Here is an 18,098-nt window from a genome sequence, read left to right as displayed (position 1 = left end):
TGTGTTGGTCTGCTGGACTGAAGAGGCTGCTAACATCAGCTTAGCCAGCAGAAGGCAGGAGTGCCCCGGGGACTGTAGCAGACCCACTACAGTAGCACAGGGAACATTTGACTTCAGCTCCAGCACTGCTGAGAGCTAAAAGTAACACATTCAACACAAGTATAAGATGCCACAGACTGGTTATGACACACAGTCAGGGCCCACAGTACTGAGGTCTTTGTGTATCTCCTGCCTGAACACAGGATGGGGGAATCTTTTAATTGAACAAGTAAAAGCAAAATAGACCCCTCTGGCTGTACTTGAAATCTCTACACCAAAACTTCTCACAGTTTGTCTGTAAATTCTTTAGATGATTATTCTCACATTTGAGGACTTGAGCAGAGTTTTGACTAACTGCAGGGAGACTCAGTTTAAAAGCATACTACAAACCTGGCTAAAACTCTTTAATGAAAATCTGGTCTGTATCTCCATTTCCTCCTTACAATGGCATTACAAACTTGTGATGAGCTGAAACACAGCTGTTCACATCCACAGTAGAACACATCTACATCTCAAGCTTGAATCCACTGATTCAGCTGGTGGAAGTGAACAATGAAATTCAGATTCTAGATTCCAGCCTCTTCAGGTGTCCAGATCTCTGATTCCACCTTGGTCCAGCTCAGTGAAACTCTTGGAAAGGACTTGTGTTTCTCTGTGATGAACCAGTGCTGGTCAAAGTATGAAAGGAACTGAGTTTAATCAGCTAAATTACTTTGGCTCAGTTGTTTCTTCAAATGAAAACACTCCTCACCTTCCTTTTCTATTTAAAAGAATCTCAGCCAACCTATTTTTAGACTCCAAGTATCATAGTGAATTTAGATCCTATCCTTCCAGCCATGCAATTCCAATGACTTATGCATAACTACAATAGATTTACACCAGAAATAAAATGAGCCTAACAGAGCTTCTCCATCTTACTTTGTACAAAGAATTTTCAAACCTGAGTTTCACTCCCCTCACAGACATCTTCATGTATAAAGCAGCAAGAAAAAAGAGAATACAAATGAAAGGTCATCCTGCTCCCAGTTTTGATTATAACTGCTATATAAATGAGAAATTCAAGTACATACTTGCCTTATAGTTTTGCTTCTTGTTTTTAGAACTCACTCTCATACTTGTATTTGGCTTCTTTTCTGACCATCTTTAGTGAGGAGGTAGAAATAGTCCAGTGATGTAAATTCCACAGAAGTAGTGTCCCAGGATGTCTCTGGCCTTCAGCATTTTTTTGATCCTAAGTGAACTCTACAATTTGAAAACAAAGGTATTTGTTCGCATTATCTGAGGATTGTTTTGTTCATTTGTTCACTCCCATTTTACAACCATTTTAGGGCTGATTTACAGGATTTCTTACAAAAAGAGACAGCTGTCCATCCCAGAGTGACAATAACCAAATACCTGTTGGGTTTGATAGCTTGTGGAGCACAGTCAGGTTCCTAGCAAACAACTGTCACAATCTCCAGCACACTGGTAGCCCCAGCAGGGACTGGCAGCTGAGTGAGCAATGATTTCCTGGCATTCTGCCCTTTGCAAAGGCTGGGTGATGACTCCAGGCTAAAAAGAAGAATTCTTCCCTGCTGTGCCACCCTTTCAGAGGGACTGAGAGGAAAATATATGCCTCCACTCCACCTGTATATGGATTTCTACTGTCAACAAATACAGATGTCAATCTGGTCAACTTGGAACTAAAGCAGCTGAGGTTTGAAAGCCCTTGGTTTTTACTGTCCCTGTGGTAAAGGAGATGAAAGGTGGACAGCTGGCATGGTAAGGGGCAGTAAACAAAATATCTTTTTGCTTCCATGCATGAACCAGTACCTGGAGATGCTAAAGGAAAGCTCAGCCACGGTGAACATGAATTGCTGCCATTCCTCTGCTGTGGAAACCCCCAGGAAAACTGGTTTAGGCCAGTTTGCCTAATCTTTGTAAGAATATATCCATTTCCTACAAGGAGAGCTCTCTGGCCCTGAGGTAATGCAGATAGCACAGTCTTCTCAAAGGAGACTTTTGAGTCAGCTCGTGATATTCAAAACCTACTGGCAAAAGTGGCAATCACCCACTGTGATTGTGTCCTGCACCTCACCTGAGGAATGGCCATTGTGTGTTTAGGGATAAGCCTGTACCAATCACAGCATTATGTTGCCTAAGATGTGTGGGTAAAAAAAAAAAGTTAAACTAAAGGCAAAGCAAGCAAACAACAAACAGTGTTACATCTGGTTACAGCCAGATGTAAAAGGGTATCCTCACTCCAGAGATGTACAGTCAGTTCTCTCTTTGCTCAGAGGTTAAATTACAGTTTTACTGCTTCTGTGGTACTCTTCACTGTGCAAAGCCAACGCAGACATGGGAGATGGTGATTAAGTTCTGTCTCACTCATTAACGGGGCTGCTGACTACATTCCAGTAGCACAATGTTTATCAGTGCTTAGTGGTGGTGGAGCCTGAACTAGGAGGAATCTTGGCTTTCAGATCTCATGGACGGAGGTCTGGAGAAAAATATTGTCCCCTGTAAACTGAGAACTTTTGCTGAAAAGTGAGTAGAGTAACTATAAGCATGGAGATCATGATGTAATCTCAGCAATTATTTTCCTAGATGGAGTCACAGTTACAAAAACAACTCGGCGCCACAGATGAAGGAAAGAATAGTGACTGCCACTGTCCCTGAAACCCGTGTGACAATCCTTGTCCTGCCTGGACATAATGCCAGTGCTTGCAAAGTGTAATGTTTCAAGCTGGAAAAGCTGCATCTGCATCAAGTGTTCAAGGTGCAGACCACCCCTGGGACTGGATGGAAACAGCAACGCATTGTAGCTATTCCTTGAATAAATATGATAACAACTTCTTAGGCAAAGAAGTTGTTAATAACCTGGTAAAGTCTCATTTCTTTACCTTTTTGGACAAATATGGCCACTAACAAGCAAGGTGCAGTATTTGAGCTTAGGTCAGGATTCAACTAGTTAAAACATTTAAGGATGTCTGAATTAAGTCTATGTTAAAGAAAAAGGAAGGCAATGCTGGGCATCTGAAACCACTTGGAAATGCTGAGAAATGTGTGAGGTGTTAGTGGTAGGCATCATCTGATACAAGCTACTGAAAAAGTTTGTATGAACACAGATTTCAAGCAGTTTAATCCAGAAACCAGCCTCCTCTCTCTTTTAAATAGGTGGCTTTTTTCAGTGTTTCTCTTAAGTGCCCAGCAAGTTGTGATGAGGAGGTTAAATTACAGATACTATTCCTGGCTTGGCACAAACTGAATGTCAGCCTTTTTTTTCACTAGACAGGAGCTGGGTAAACCAGCAAACTTGGCTGGAGTGTATGACATCACTGCTGCTGCAATATATAAAGGGCCAGTTGGTTCCCCCACCCCCTTGGGCTGGTATTTGGCTGAAGGGTTATGCCATGAGACATCACAGTGGCATTTTGGCAGGGCCCTCTGGGAGTTGCATAGCAGTCTGAAGTCAGCAGCACAGCATTACCCATGAGAATGAGAAGAGAAGGAAAGATTATTTTTTTTAATCTTTGTGAGCTGGTTTCTTCATGTGGTGCTCTCTCTGTGGCGTCCATCCACGGCTCCAGCTCAAAACTCAGAGCCCTGTGGTGACTGCTGCCTGATGTTTATTCAGCAGCATGCTCTACTTCCACACATGCTGCTTCTTTAAGTTTCCAAGGGCTCATAATGACAATGAATAGTTAATGCTCCTTACCATGGGAAATAGGAGAATCCCTAATGAATTGATAACTTTTTTGCATAAGTTCATATTTGTTCATGGCACACACGGGACTTCATAATCAGATGAGAGCTCTGGATGGAAAAAGGTCTCTTCAGTTTTGTGTCATCAAGCTGAGATGGAGCTCCCAGCTGATGGCAGCTCCTCCCTAGCCCGAGTGGGGCTGGCTCAGTGAGGTCCCTTGGATATTACTGGAAAATCCTGCATGGCAGCAGGGATCAGCACATGAATGAGTACTGAGCTGCTGCTGCTGGTCAATGATCACAGCACTGATGGATTCATTAAGGAAAACAAACAAAAGGTGTCAGGCAGTTAACAAGTGGACCGGGGGAGGTTCACAGCACCATCAACAAGCAGGGGAGCTGCCTCCAAGAGAGGCAGTAGTGCTCAAGCCACATTTCCCTGAACTGTCAAGAAAGGCAATTTCTAAATTGAGGCAGACATAGAGTTAAATCTATTAGCCCAATCCTCTGTTTCCCTCATCCAACAAGATCACTTTCACCAATTCTTTGTAGTCATAAAGGGAAACCAAAGTGAATTCTCTTGCCTGGGGAAAGGGACACCACTTTACTCAAATGCAAATACCCACCACAGCAGATGGAAGATGAAGAAGTGGATCTTTCCATCTTAGGGGGAAGATCCCTAACAATGGCAGAAATGTCTAGCATAGAAGAAGGTGACCTCAGCTATTGCAGCATCAGGTCTTTGATCTGGAAAGCAAGGCAAAGAAACCGTGTGTCCGAACAGAACCAGTGTAGGAAACTGGGTCCATTCCCCTTGAGGGTTTGGCCTGGCAATCATGGCTCGAACAGCTTGTTCTGGGCCAGAGAAGAGGAGAGACTGTTCTTGACTTTGGGCCAGCTTCTGTTCTCAGTTACACTGGTATAAATCTAGAGTCATTTTACAGACGTCAGTAGAATAACTGAGAACAGAATTGGTGACTGAATACATCTACTTCCTCAGCCAGCACTGTGCACTATCCAGAAGCTACAAATGCAACTGTAACCACAGTAAAGTGAAATTCATCTGCAAAGAGCCAAACCTCTGCCCGTGAGGTATTCAGACCAACATGCAAAGGAAAGGGGTTAGAACCAACACCATATTGTTACGCCACCAAATCATACCCTCTGGATAATTCCAATTTTCTCACCTGTATTGCTCATCACTGAAAATAGCAGTATATTTGGGATAAAGTAATGCTGTTCTTTTCTGCAATATTCACTAGAATACATAGACCTAAGAGTGGTGGGGTAGGCATGGTATAGGCCCAGACTGCACCAGCAGAGCTGGCTGCCAGACTGAATTGCCATCATGTGGACAATATCAACTTTTGGAAATATGCCTGTGCATGTGTTAGTGGAGGCTGCTCTCACTTAGATAGCTTTTGAAATTTCACATGGAATAAAGATTCTGAAGAGAAATTAAATTGGAAATTTCAAAATTTCATTTAGAATTTAAAACCTTTTTTAAATTTTAGATTATTTCACCATTTTCAGTGAAAAAAGGCTGTGAGAAATAACATGCATATATACTGTAATAGTTATAATAGTATGCTATTAGTGTCCTTAAATCAAAGAGGGTGTATGCTATTTAGCATTAACTGAAATCTTTCATTTTATTTTCTGTGTTGAACAATACTCTGATGGTACTGCAACAGAGATTGTGATCTTATTTTGAAATTTCCCTAAGTAAATATTTCAAATTATAAAGCCCATAAATTTGGAATTATCTTTCTAGGGGAAATGTCATTAAAATGAATATGATTGTGATTTTATTTGTTTAATCAAACCTCTTGTCATTTTTTATCTGAAAAAAAGAACTGAAGTCTTTTTCTTCTAGTGAGCTCTACTGAAGCTACTTCATTTGTTCCAATGGAAGCTGGAACCAGGGACTCACTCATCAGTTCAAGGAAGGTCAGTGTAGGCTGGTGGAAGTATGAACACAAGCAAGAAATGTACCTAGTTAATGACTGTGTGTTCTGTATGCTGCTGTGTCCTTTCCTCAAAGGAGGTGAACCTCTTGCAGCCCCAGCTGAAACGCTTACCTTTCCAGCTCAGACCACAAAGCTTCAAACACTGGAAGATGAAGACCTCACATGAAGAAAAATGGAAGGAACAGAGACTGCAAGTGTCTCTACCTCTCCCTTTCTGGTTCAGTGGCAAAGACCCAACAGTTATTTCCAGCCGGTCTCCGGACTGCCTTTCCCAATGTCCTCCAAATGCCCCATCCTGCCAACAGGCCTGTTACGTCTGGAAGAAGGAGATGTCTCTCAGAAAGGGTTGTATCTGGACTGAGGCTTTCTTGCAATTCCTGTTCATCCTTTCCTTCTCCTGCTTCACTGCCTTTGAAGAGCCAGTAGCATGCAGACGTGACAGGGGAAGTCAAAGGCACAGAGCACATGACTGACACTGGCCAAGGGCAGGTACAGCACTTGACAAACAGCACGAGTCTATGAGAAACACAAGGCAGAAGGGATGGTGCTCCTCCTATGACCTGCAGTCACCACAGACAAGTGACATTTAAGCAACTGAACCCAAACAGTGCGTTTCTTGGCATTAAATGTCTGCTTGGAAAAGGCCACTGTCTGTAACTAGGTCAGTCACTGTACACCAAGATATTTATACAGCTCCCCAGCAATATGGTACATGAACACCTCGTGGCTATTTATCTTTGCAAACTCTCCCACTGCAAGCAGCTTCTGTGTCTCATCCACAGGTCAGCAGCTAAGTCTGATTCGCCTTAGACTTTGCCTTCAACTGGCTGATTAGCCCAAGATTAAAGAGGGCATTTGTGGCAGGGCAGGGAACCAAATCTATGTTTTCTGAATTGCACAAGAAGAGCTCACTTAACCTGTCTTAGGTAAGGCAAAAATATGCCTTCCCACTGCCCTTCGTAACTCATGGTACTTTAATCTCTGCGAGCCCACCCCAGCCCCCTTGCAGCTGAGTATGGTGCTGTAGCTTGGCATTACATTGTATTGTGAAATCCAACCAGATTTGGAGGTGACTGACTGCAAAGATCTCTGCTTCATCTCAGGTGCTTGATACCTAAATCTCGCTAAGATTGTTAAAACTCAGGCCTTCCTCACTAGTGGGTAATGACAGCTGACATTACAATGGTACGGCGCCCTGACTGAGCAAAATCCTGAAGGATTTTGGCTGATGAGACAGGTATTCATCTCTTTCCATTCTCAAGAAAGAGTTAGATGATGAAAGCTTCTAAGTTTTCCCTTCCTGAATAGGAGAAATGAGATTTTCCCACAGCAGAGATGTGGGAGTATCACAGCATTGCAATGGCTAGAGGTGGAAGATGACAAAGGGGGAAGGGAAATAAAATATATAAATTAAATATATAAGTGTATAATTATATATTTATAATTTTATAATATATATAAAATAAAATATGGTCAAGAAAACAAATATAATGTTTTGGATGTCTTGTAATCGGGAGCATACCAGACAGTCCCAGTCCCTGTCATGGGAAAATTGCAACCATATCATCAAGTATGTTAGACACAAATGGGAGACAGGTGTATTCTCCTCTGTGACCTACACGAGGAAATCTACAGCTAGCAACAAGCCATGCCTCCCTTCTCTTTCCAGGCTGGGGAACCTGAAACCATCCCCCACTTACACTGCTCTCTGCTCATCAGCCCCAACACACTGATACCATCAGCATTGTCAAGTTTGCACTTAAACCACTTAAGCTTCTTGACAAGGAGAGTCTGACCCACACCCACCACACAGGATACAGTCTCAGGAAATAACAGGCTTGAAGAAAAAAAGGATTATTCTTTTTCTGGTAGTCTCATCTGCTCTTTTTCTTTATAACTTCTGGATATTTTCAAGATTTGGACAAAGACTTTGCTGAATCTGTTTTCTGTTAAGAAGAGAATTCAAAATGTTTGTGCATGCTAGGTTCAAAATTGTTCCAATTTCTAAGCAGTTTTCTCACCCACTGAATTCCACAGGATTTACAGACAGGCAATATACCAAAATGCTGGGCATCTGAACAAGATCAAGGATGCATTTTCTGCTCAGCACCCCCTCCTAGCCAACACAGGCTGTGCTGCACATGGCATCAGGGGAAATGACAGGTCATATTCCTCTTTGTTTGTGCCCAGCCCCTTACACACCCTGGTTTGAACCAGATTCTGTCCTGACAAAATACCACAGACAAAAAGATGTAGATATTAGAGGTGGGGGAGAAGGTGGAGGCTTTGGTCTTCAAAATATTCTGGTTCAGGTTGCAGGAACAGAGCTATTTCTTACTTACACCTTGCTACAGGTTTCAAATGCAGCCAAAAGAGTTCTGCTCCTGAGCACATAGTGTGGCAGGGAGGGTGACACTCAATGCATGTCAGAGCACATGATCCAAGCACACAGCCATCCTTTCACATAACATCTCTCCTCCAACGACAAACTGCTCCTCAACCATTTGTGATTACAACAGAGCCATTCCAGTTGAAGGACAAAAGCTGTGGCTTGCCTTCTGCCTGCTATCTGGAGCTTGACCATGGGACAGCTACCCACCTATGGGAGGCCTCTGGGAGGGCAGGGGAGAGCTCCCTCACCCTTGCCCCAGGTATCTCTGGAGGCCATACTACTTTCCTCCTTTCAAGGAACAAAAGCCAGGAGAAAAATCCCACCCTGAACAAGATGACAGTTCCTTCCAGCTCCCTCTTTCTGCATTGTGGACAGGACTTGTTTTGGTTTTGCCCTGCAGACTCCCTGTTCAGAGATTGATTAATTGTTATGATTTGATGGTGTGTCCCCAAGCCAATCCTTCATTCTTTCACAGGTAATGCACTTGTGCTTATGATTGTGATTATTCTGTAAAGGATATATGCAAAAGACAGAAAAGGAAACATCAAGAGTTTTAAGAAGAATCCATACTTGTTCCCCAAGAGATAAACTCTAATTACTCTGGTAGAGTCAGTCCCTCAGCAGCTTCAGTGAGGTCAGCATGGGGCTTCCATATACCCTCTGAAGAAGTCTGCAGACAAACAACAGCATCAGCCTAGTCAGCCTAGTGATGTCACCAGCTGCTTCTCCTTTCCCATCCCTTCTCCTCAATTCTCCCGACACCACAGAGGTGGCAACTCTAGCTACTTGTCTGTGCCTTCAATTCACAAGCCTGGTCAAAGACTGATGTCTCAGTTTTGGAGAGACAGATAGTCCTAATATCACTGCTTCAAAGCAGATCAGTCAAAATAAAGAGTCTCAGTGAACAGTACCATGATAAGGAGTGCTGCCCCTCTGCCCCAGAGCAAACCCAGCTTTGCAGGGGTCAGTTCCCTCTGAATACGATGTTGTTTCTGCACCAGCATCCTGGCAGTCCTGGGCACTCATCCCAATTTCTGCACAATGAAGCACTGTGCTTTGAAATATGCAAAGGATAGAGACAGGGACACGTGAAATACACCTCAACAAAAGAAAAGCCATCAAAAGAGTGCAAAACTGTACATGGGTCTATAATGAAGCAGACAGGCAAGCCAAGCTGGCCTTGAGGTATGACAGCTTATGTCTGATCCAGGTAATGTTGATAGCCAGAGGCACATCTGAGACTGAGGATCTGCAGGAGCTGCAAACTGCCAGAGACTGCTGTTTGCTGGCTTTGCATGCTAAGGTGCAGCCAAATGCTAACCATATACATTTCTTTGAGAGACTCTTCCAAAAACTACAAGTGGAAAGTATGAATTAGGTGGCCTTGATGTACCTGACTGTCATAGCCTTCTCACAGTCCCCAAAACAGCTTTTGACACAGTGTGTAGGTAACAGGGAAAGCATCCTTGAAACTAATGGGATGTGGCTATGTGAGAGGCTGAAAATAAAGATGCATCCCTATTTGACCTTCTTGGCTCATAAAAAGATGGGTCTGACTGTTAACAGATGACTTAGATTAATCATTACTAGCTACTGCCTTCTTGTATATCATTATTTGCAAGCACAGGTGATGGATGATAAAGAAACCTAGAACTATAATTAAATATCTGCTTTCTATTCCTGTCCAGAGAGGATTATTTGGCAGGGAAACCCAAAGGAAACCTTACTTCTAGTTAAGGGTTGTCCTCTTACAGCTTCAATGCTGCCTTAATTTCACTGAGACTGCTAAAGGACAGGGGTCTTGGTGGCAGTCTCTTCCACCACACACACTTGCAAGCCATAAAAACCTGGCAAGAAGCAAGAGAGTCATAACACATCAAGCTCAACACACACATACACATACACAAATATACATATATAATATATACATATATAATGTATACATTTATATACATATATACACACATACAACTTCAGACAAAGTCACAGATCCATCCAAAAGCTTATGCAGGCTTGATTGAAGAGGAACAACCTCATCTCAAGGGTAAAGTTCCCCTCTGAGTGAAGACATGCAGCTCCCTCTGTGGTGCTTTCCCCACACACCTGTCAGCTGGCTCGAAGACAGCTGATCCCAAAATGCAGCACAACCTCAAGCAATGCACAGTTACCTCTAAGAGCAATGAACTCACCCCTGCTTGGAGCAGCCACAGCTCTGTGTGACCTGGCACCCTAGCTGCAGGCAGGCCTACAGCTAAAAGCCACTTGCAGAATTTGCCTCTGCCAGCAATTTTCCCTGTGTGTAACTCAGCTGGACTAAAGAAAGACTGATACAGATGAGTGGAATTTTCTCCCAGCATGGCTCATAGGGTCAGTTGACTTTGTTTCTGGTCTTGGAGGGGTTAACAGTTTTGTGGACCTTTTCCACAGCTCTGGTAATGCAAGTACAGGTAAGACAAGCATTTCAGACAAGCAAGTAGGAATAAGAGGCTGCAAAGCAAAACTTCTGCGTGCTTTTGGCTTGCAGTGCAGGGATGCAATTGCACCTGCAAACCTCCACCCAGCACGGCCTTCAAGTTACAGCTGTTTGGATAACAAAGCTGAGAATGCATATGCAAATACTTAATAACAAGTGTGGAAGGATGGAGAAATGGAGCTGGGGCTCCAGTGTTCTGGCAATGTTTTACATCTTAGTGCTTGTCACAGACCTCATCCTTCAAGCATTTAACTGAGGACATTTGCTTTTTAAGTGGTCAGTTCCTTGAAGAAGTAAAGGAAGAGAGACACAGACTGATCCTGTCCAGAAAGCTTATTTATCCTTCTTCTCTCTTCTCCTTCTCCCCTGCCTCCCTCCCAGAAATGGCAGAGGACTAGAGAGGAACCCTCTAGCTGGTATTGTCCAAATCCAGTGTGAACCAGTCTCTCTGGTCTGCTGCTGTAAAAATATTCTCTGTTCAGATTCAATCAGATTGCCCGCTTACAAGCTATTTAAAAAAGCATGAGCAGTTTGGCTTCTCAAGCTCAATTTTAATGATTTCTGTTATTTTTTTGCTACTGAGTTCTGCAGCTAGACTAATAAAATTAAGTTCCTCAGGATAGGAGACTAAGAAGTTCTCCAACAACCGGAGAAAGAAAAACCTATGCCATTCAAGAAATCTTCCAATGATTAAACCTGGATGCAAGTCATAGTCACAGTCATTTATAGTGGCCTCTTAGCACTGAATAGATATTTGAACTATCTTACTTTTTCGGGCTCTGTAACATGGTAATTACTTTTTATAAAGTATTTAAATTATTCTACTCCTATTTGTTCCAAGAAAAAGAAACATCAAATAGCCTTCCAAACCCTACACAAATCACTAAAGTTTTAAAGAGTAGCTTATCTGTAGGCAGTAATCTTCTGAAAAATAAAACAAATGTATATTTCCTTAAAGTTGTTTACAGCACAATGTACAAAAATTAAATGTAGCTTCATATCAATTTAGCTCTCTTTTAAAAAGATTATGCCCCTTCGCAAAATAATTACATGTCATAAACAGTATTCACTGCAAACAAATCTATGTGTATGTCTCTTTCCACACACAGACTTTCAGAGACAATCCTGCATTTCTCTGAGGAAAAAAAAAAAAGCTGGACAAAATGAAAGGACACTCCACCTCTAATCACTGAAGAGAAGATTTAAATGATGTTTGATTTCTCCTATCTGATCAATCACATTACTGATCCTTGAGTGCATACACATTCACACACTCAGAAACCACCATTCTCCACAATTTCCCTGTTTTAAAACTACCCAGATGCTTCCCCCTTACCTTCTGTGCTCCAGCTTCCTGACAGGGACAATGCAGGGCTGTGCTTTCTTCCCCTAAGTCAAAGCCCCAGCACATTTTAGAGCAGCCTGCTTGCTATTAGCAGTTCCCATTACTTATGTGTGTCGGACTCTTCCTCTGAACATGGTTATTTTAATAAAAATGACTGAAAAATAAACAAAAACAATAAAAGCGGAGGAGCTAACTCTTGAATCCTCGCAGACCTGCCCAGCCAGGTGAAGTGAAACGAGCAAGGAATCCGAAGTTAGTAAAATGTATTTAAGTAGTTATAAGGCAAGGGGAAACCAAGCGGAGATCGTGGTGGGGAAGAGGCAAACATACGTATTGGAATAACCACGCGGTGTCGAGTAACAGACAGATGAAACAAACAGTCATCAGCTATTTTTACATTCACATTGCCCATTGGTAATTCTTCAGAGATAACTAATACAGACAGCAATGCTGGGCCATGGGCTCGCTGCTGCCAGTACTCAAAGCTCAGAGCACTGCAGTTTTGTACCTACAGGTGGGAGGCAAAGTGTTTATTAGGGTCACCACTAAAAATACTGCGTACATATGCACACGAGTAACACATTGCTGTCCTGTGGGTGCTTTTTCATAAATAGCTCATTTCATCATCTAGGCTGGACACATGTAGCCAGTGTTCTTGGACTTCTTGGAGTAAGGGCCTCTTCCACTGTCCCTCCAAAGCAAACAAGATCAGCCATCCTGCTGGAAGGCACACGCCAGCATTGGGTTTCATTTGGCGCACTGCAATAGGATGTTGGATAATGGGAGAAATATGCCATGAAGTCAACGAGCTACGTTTCTGTACTGCAGAGCTGGACAATGGATGGCACCCTGTGCCATGCTGAGTACACACAGCTCCTTACTGCAGTCATGGGACTCTCCTGGGGTTCAGCATCATGTTGGACTTGAACCACAGTCTACACCAAAAATGAGGAGCAGGATCTCCTGCGATTACAGCCCAAATCCTGCTTCCATGGCAGAGCAGGACTCCACATGAGCCCAGTGGTCATTTATACATTAAAAAGACCTGCTAATTACATTGCTATAGTGCCAGCAAGTTTCTGCAGCCTGGGAATCTCCAATTAGTTCATCACACTTGTGATGAACTAATTGTCCCTGAGATCCAAGAGCAGCCCCCCGCTCAGAGGAACAATGCCCTGCCTTCTCCAAAGCAACCTTCAGCTTTGAATTCCCGACCTGAGGGAGGTGTATTTTTCACCTTAAATTCCAGCAGGAAGATTTTGCGAAGATGACTCTCCTGAAGTCCTGGTCAGGGCTTTTTGTGCTCAAGTATTTCTGACTCATCCCAAACTGAATGCTGGTCTTGCCAAATATCAGGGCACTTCTAAGTGCTGAGTTCTGGCCTGGAAGTACCGAGTTCCAACAGCTTCCCATACTCCGCACCTGTAACAGCACTTATGCACAAAGGTCTGGTGTATCATCAGTCGTGAGACCTATGGACTGAGACATAGGAGAGAACTGGTGCACACTGAAAAAAAAGTTTGGGATTACAAGAGACAGTGGAAAAAGTAGTTTTCAGGCATCCACTGCCACTAATGTTGGCAAAACTGTCTGTATGTGTGTCTGTCTCCCCCCCAGATTTCTAAAGAGGGGAGGAATGTATTTCTGGAATATTTGTGCTAAAAATAAACCCATCTCTGCTGTCTATGAAGAGAGGCAGGTATAGCCCTGCTTTCTGTAAGCCCTGAACTTGTGAACTGCTGAGAGCTGAATCACAACTAGAAAGATCCCCATGGAAATGGTAACTGCTAATGCAGGAAGGTTGGCTGATTGCTTGGAAAATCCAAAACAGGCCTCTCACATGAAAGCAACTGGGGTTAACACTATTCATCAGGATAAATGTGGTTCACAGACTCCAGCTTTGAAAGGACTCAAATCTTGGGATGGGCATTAAGCTTATTCAAATACTGTGGTAGTAAATATTTGCTAATTCAGTGTTCAGATGAGACTCTGGGATCAGATGGGCTGCCATTAAAATAAAACCACTTCTGGGGAAAATTACTGAATAACACACAGGAAACACAACCCAGTGGCACTTAGATGTCGTTATTTCACTCCCAGGAAATTTAAAAACCAGAAATTCCTGCTGCTTTCTTTCAGTGAGTGTCGAGCAATAACAGATCACTCTGAACTTTTTCAGACAGCAATTTGGACTGAAATTTTAAACTTGTACGAAAACAGTATGCGATTTGCACAAATATGTCAATGGAAAATGAATGTATGTTTGTATGCATAATATACTCCATCTTTCACACACACACACTTCAAACTTTGTATGCTTGGCAATGCTGAGAGTTCTGACAAGAGAGCCTTATGCAAGAGCAGGATCTTTCAGCCTTATCTGATTTGTATCCCATCCCAACACTTTCTCTAGGGAAATAAATGGAGTTCTGCCCTACTGACAGAGACAGTTTTTTTCCTTTGTTACCTTAGCTGCAAATCCCAGAGAAGCAGTATGCAGACCCCAAGGGGTCAATGCACCAATCACATGCAAAAGGTCCCTGGTACATGGAAACCAAAGAGTGGAACTCATTATAAACAGAAATGAAAACATCACCCTGGACTAGGAAAACTCAAGCATCAAACTGCTTTGGTTGTGAAATTAAATGTTTTATAATTCTCAAGGCATTAACAAGCAAGGGGTCTGTTTAGGAACCCATGAGAGCAATAGGACTATACTGAGTTTTCAGTTGTTTGCTTACAGCACTTTTTGTACAGCAAAGCAACATAGGTTCAGCTCTTACCTGGCAGCCACAGATTGAATGATTTATTGACTATTATCAGAGAGAGTGGAATAACTTGATGTCTGGGCACTGGACAAGGAGTGTAGGTGGGTGTAGAATGTTGGCTGGACAGAGCAGCCCCTGGGTCATATCAGCTAAACAAAAGCAGTGAAGCAGTGAATTGCTGGTATTTTCTCTCCCAAGGTGGAACAAGATCAAGGGTGCATTTTCTGGTCAGCACCCCCTCCTAGCCAACACAGGCTGTGCTGCACGTGGCATCAGGGGAAACGACAGGTCATGTTCCTCTCTGTCTGTGCCCAGGCCCTACACATGCTGGTTTGAGCCAGATTCTGTCCTGACAAGCCCAGCTGAGAAGATGTATGTGAGGACACAAAGATCCCCAGCACCTGAGAACCATTAGCAGTCCTATGGCCTCTTTCCCTGAGGACATTTCTCCACCTTTCTGGAAGAGCTGCTTACCCCCTTCGTGTAGAACCTGTGCAATGAGACAGATGCAGGACTCATCCCCAGCCTCTGTCCAGGACCACTCCTTAGGGTTCAAACCTTGCCAGAAGATAAAGTTCATGGTCCCAACTCCAGGGACTCCTAGAATTCTGACAAGGAGAGAACTTTTTTTAGCCATTGCATATTTTTCCTATTTGTCCTTACTGAAGCTTTGAATGAAACCTAGCAAAATAAAAAGTCTCTGCAAAAGGAAGCTCTGGAAGAAATCTGAGAAGGGTTCAAGACAAAGATATATCTCCTTAATTTCACCTCTCATGATTTTATAATATGGTGTTTAATAAAATAAAACGTCAAAATTGTTTTCATCCTTCCCTCAGAAAGTAGTAAAGAATATTATTTCTAAAAAAAATTGTTATGTTTCTTCTCTGAAATCAGATTTCTTATGAAACCAACAAACTTTGCTACAGTTTGTCTCTGACTGCATTTACAATCACTGGCAGGCATTGGCTCCACCACCTTTTTGTCCATCTGTGAATAAGACCTTAAATGCAATTTTAAAAGAATTTCTGATCTGATCTCCTCTCCCTGCTGCTGTGCCATCAATAGCACCCAGACTCAGCTGACTCAGAAAGAACTTGTCTGGATTCCAGCCTGGAACACTCATCCTAAAACTCTGTGAAGTGTCCGACCATGGCACCAGTCTGGGCCTCAGCATCTCTCTTCTGGCTTTTGGGGACAGAATGTAGACCAGAAGGACTCTAAAAACACAGCCTTGGGGACACTTTTGGCAAGGACGTCAGTCACAACCTCATCCTGCATATTTCCCCCAAATCAAACTGACATTTCAGTCAGGAGCAGTCACATTTTACCAGTACCACCTCACTACAGTGATCACACCTGAGAAACCCCAGAAAGATGCTTTGGCATAACTGCTTCACTATTAAACACTCTGCCAAGAGTGGAAGACAGATGTGGCAATAAAGAAAGTAACTACAGAGAATGTTAAACAGCAGAAGAAGGCTAAATTATTCCACAAATAAAGATTAAACCTGCAAAGCATTCTGCTACCTGAGCCCATTTTTCAAAGGGTTTGCACTACCTAAAATAGCCAAAATAACATACTAAATACCTATCTGTCTTCTGGGCATTGATTTTTCTTGGAAATCTCTCCCTTCTCATCAGGATATGTCAGCAAAAGCTGACAGCACCTTGCAATTTGCAGGAGAGGTTCAGCCTGTGCTAGGACATGCAATGAACCAGTCTTTCTTAAACTAAAATTTAAGAAATGAGCACACTTGTGACATATCAGATGTGGGAAAAAATACCAGTAAATAGTGGGACAGATCTAAAATTAGTTCTCATTAAAAACATTATGTAGAAGCCAGCGACATTTAAAGATGCTAAGCCAAATGCATTAGGTAATTTATAAACATAGCTATAATCCATCTAATTTAAGAAAAGGTTGGAAGAATGTGGGGTCACTGGCCTAGTGTAAATATTTCCCATTTACAAATTGCAAAGCAAAAACCAGAGACCACAGGCTAATTAAAATAGCTGGACAAACAATGATGGGAACCATAAGAGTCTATTTTTAGGGGATCGTATGAGAGCCCAGGCAGCCAGGAGTCCAGTCAGTCCAGAGGTGTCACATGGCTGCTCTCAGTCCTTTGCACTCTCTCACCCCACCACAGACAAGGTGAACCAGGCAGTATGATATTTGTTTCAGCCCCACACACCTCCATTCAGGTTTCATGCAGTATTTTGCACTTTACACAACACATTGGATGAATTCCCATGGAAGTTTCCACAGAATCACCATCCTTATCCTGTCCCAGGTTCCTTCACAGCAGAGAGATGGGGTTTGGGCAGGGAGAGCAGGATTGACTCCCCCAGATGCTGGGAAATGGCAAGAGGAAATTGTGGTATGCTGCACTACAAGAGGAAGTTGTGTTCTGCTGCAGTTCAGCTGGTACTGCAGAGGTACTGTGGTACAAATGTGTGTTTATCTCTGGGTGAAGAGAGGTGAAGAGAGATGAAGTGAGAAAAGATAAAACATTAAAACTTGTTATAGTCTAATGAGTTGCCTGAATTACATGGGTTTTTTATTTTCTGGTTTGTAGAATACACTTTCTGTGGGCCAAGAAGAAAAAGGAGTGAAGCACAGCAGAAGAAAATAATTTTACAATACAATTTTATTCCTCAGAAGTCAATGAAGCATCAAAGCATGCTTGCATTGTCTCAAAAACTCAAGAGTCTCGCAAAATGGGTTCAGAAGATACTTTGGTGTAAAATATCTCCCTGCCTGGTTTTGTACTGGAGCACCAGTGGACAGTGAAGGGGAGACCAGCTGGTTTAGGAGAAAGGTTTCAGCCCTGATTTGAATCAGACAGGTACCAGGAGTTTGCAATGCACAGCAAACACACTTGCCTAACCTGCTTCCAGTCCACCAGCAGAACAGAGCACACCCCTTAACTGCAAGAAGCAACATAGCTGTTTGCATTTCTTATTCCAGTAATCCAAATAATTATAACACTGTCTCTCCAAAATGATATGACTTTAAGCCACGTTTAAGAAAAGTAAGCAATCTAAAATCAGCATTCAGTAAACCAGAAAGCACTAGAGAGACAAGAAGAAGCTCATGCCCATCTTGTCAGAAGAAGCCAATGTGTAATTGTTCAAGGTTTTGCTGAATGTCAGGAATGGGAGATTAACAAGGAGTGAGATTATCAGCGTTAGCAGGAGGAACTCACGCAAACACAGCAAGGCCGAGAACAGCTGAAAACCTGGCCTGAAAGATAGCAAATGAGCTTCTCTGCAGAACAGAGCTGAATAATGACTGAGAAGAAAGGAGCCGAACGAGGAACAGAAAAGCAACCACTGCAGAAAAGCAAGGAAATGGAAACGGCGCTCAGAGGCAGAACTCCTTGGTGCTGCTGCGCTGCAGGAACTGGCCCAGCTCCGCCGTGTG

This window comes from Haemorhous mexicanus, chromosome 7 (genome assembly GCF_027477595.1).
Source record: "Haemorhous mexicanus isolate bHaeMex1 chromosome 7, bHaeMex1.pri, whole genome shotgun sequence".
NCBI classification, from domain to species: domain Eukaryota; kingdom Metazoa; phylum Chordata; class Aves; order Passeriformes; family Fringillidae; genus Haemorhous; species Haemorhous mexicanus.
Note: the sequence above shows the minus strand (reverse complement) of the source record.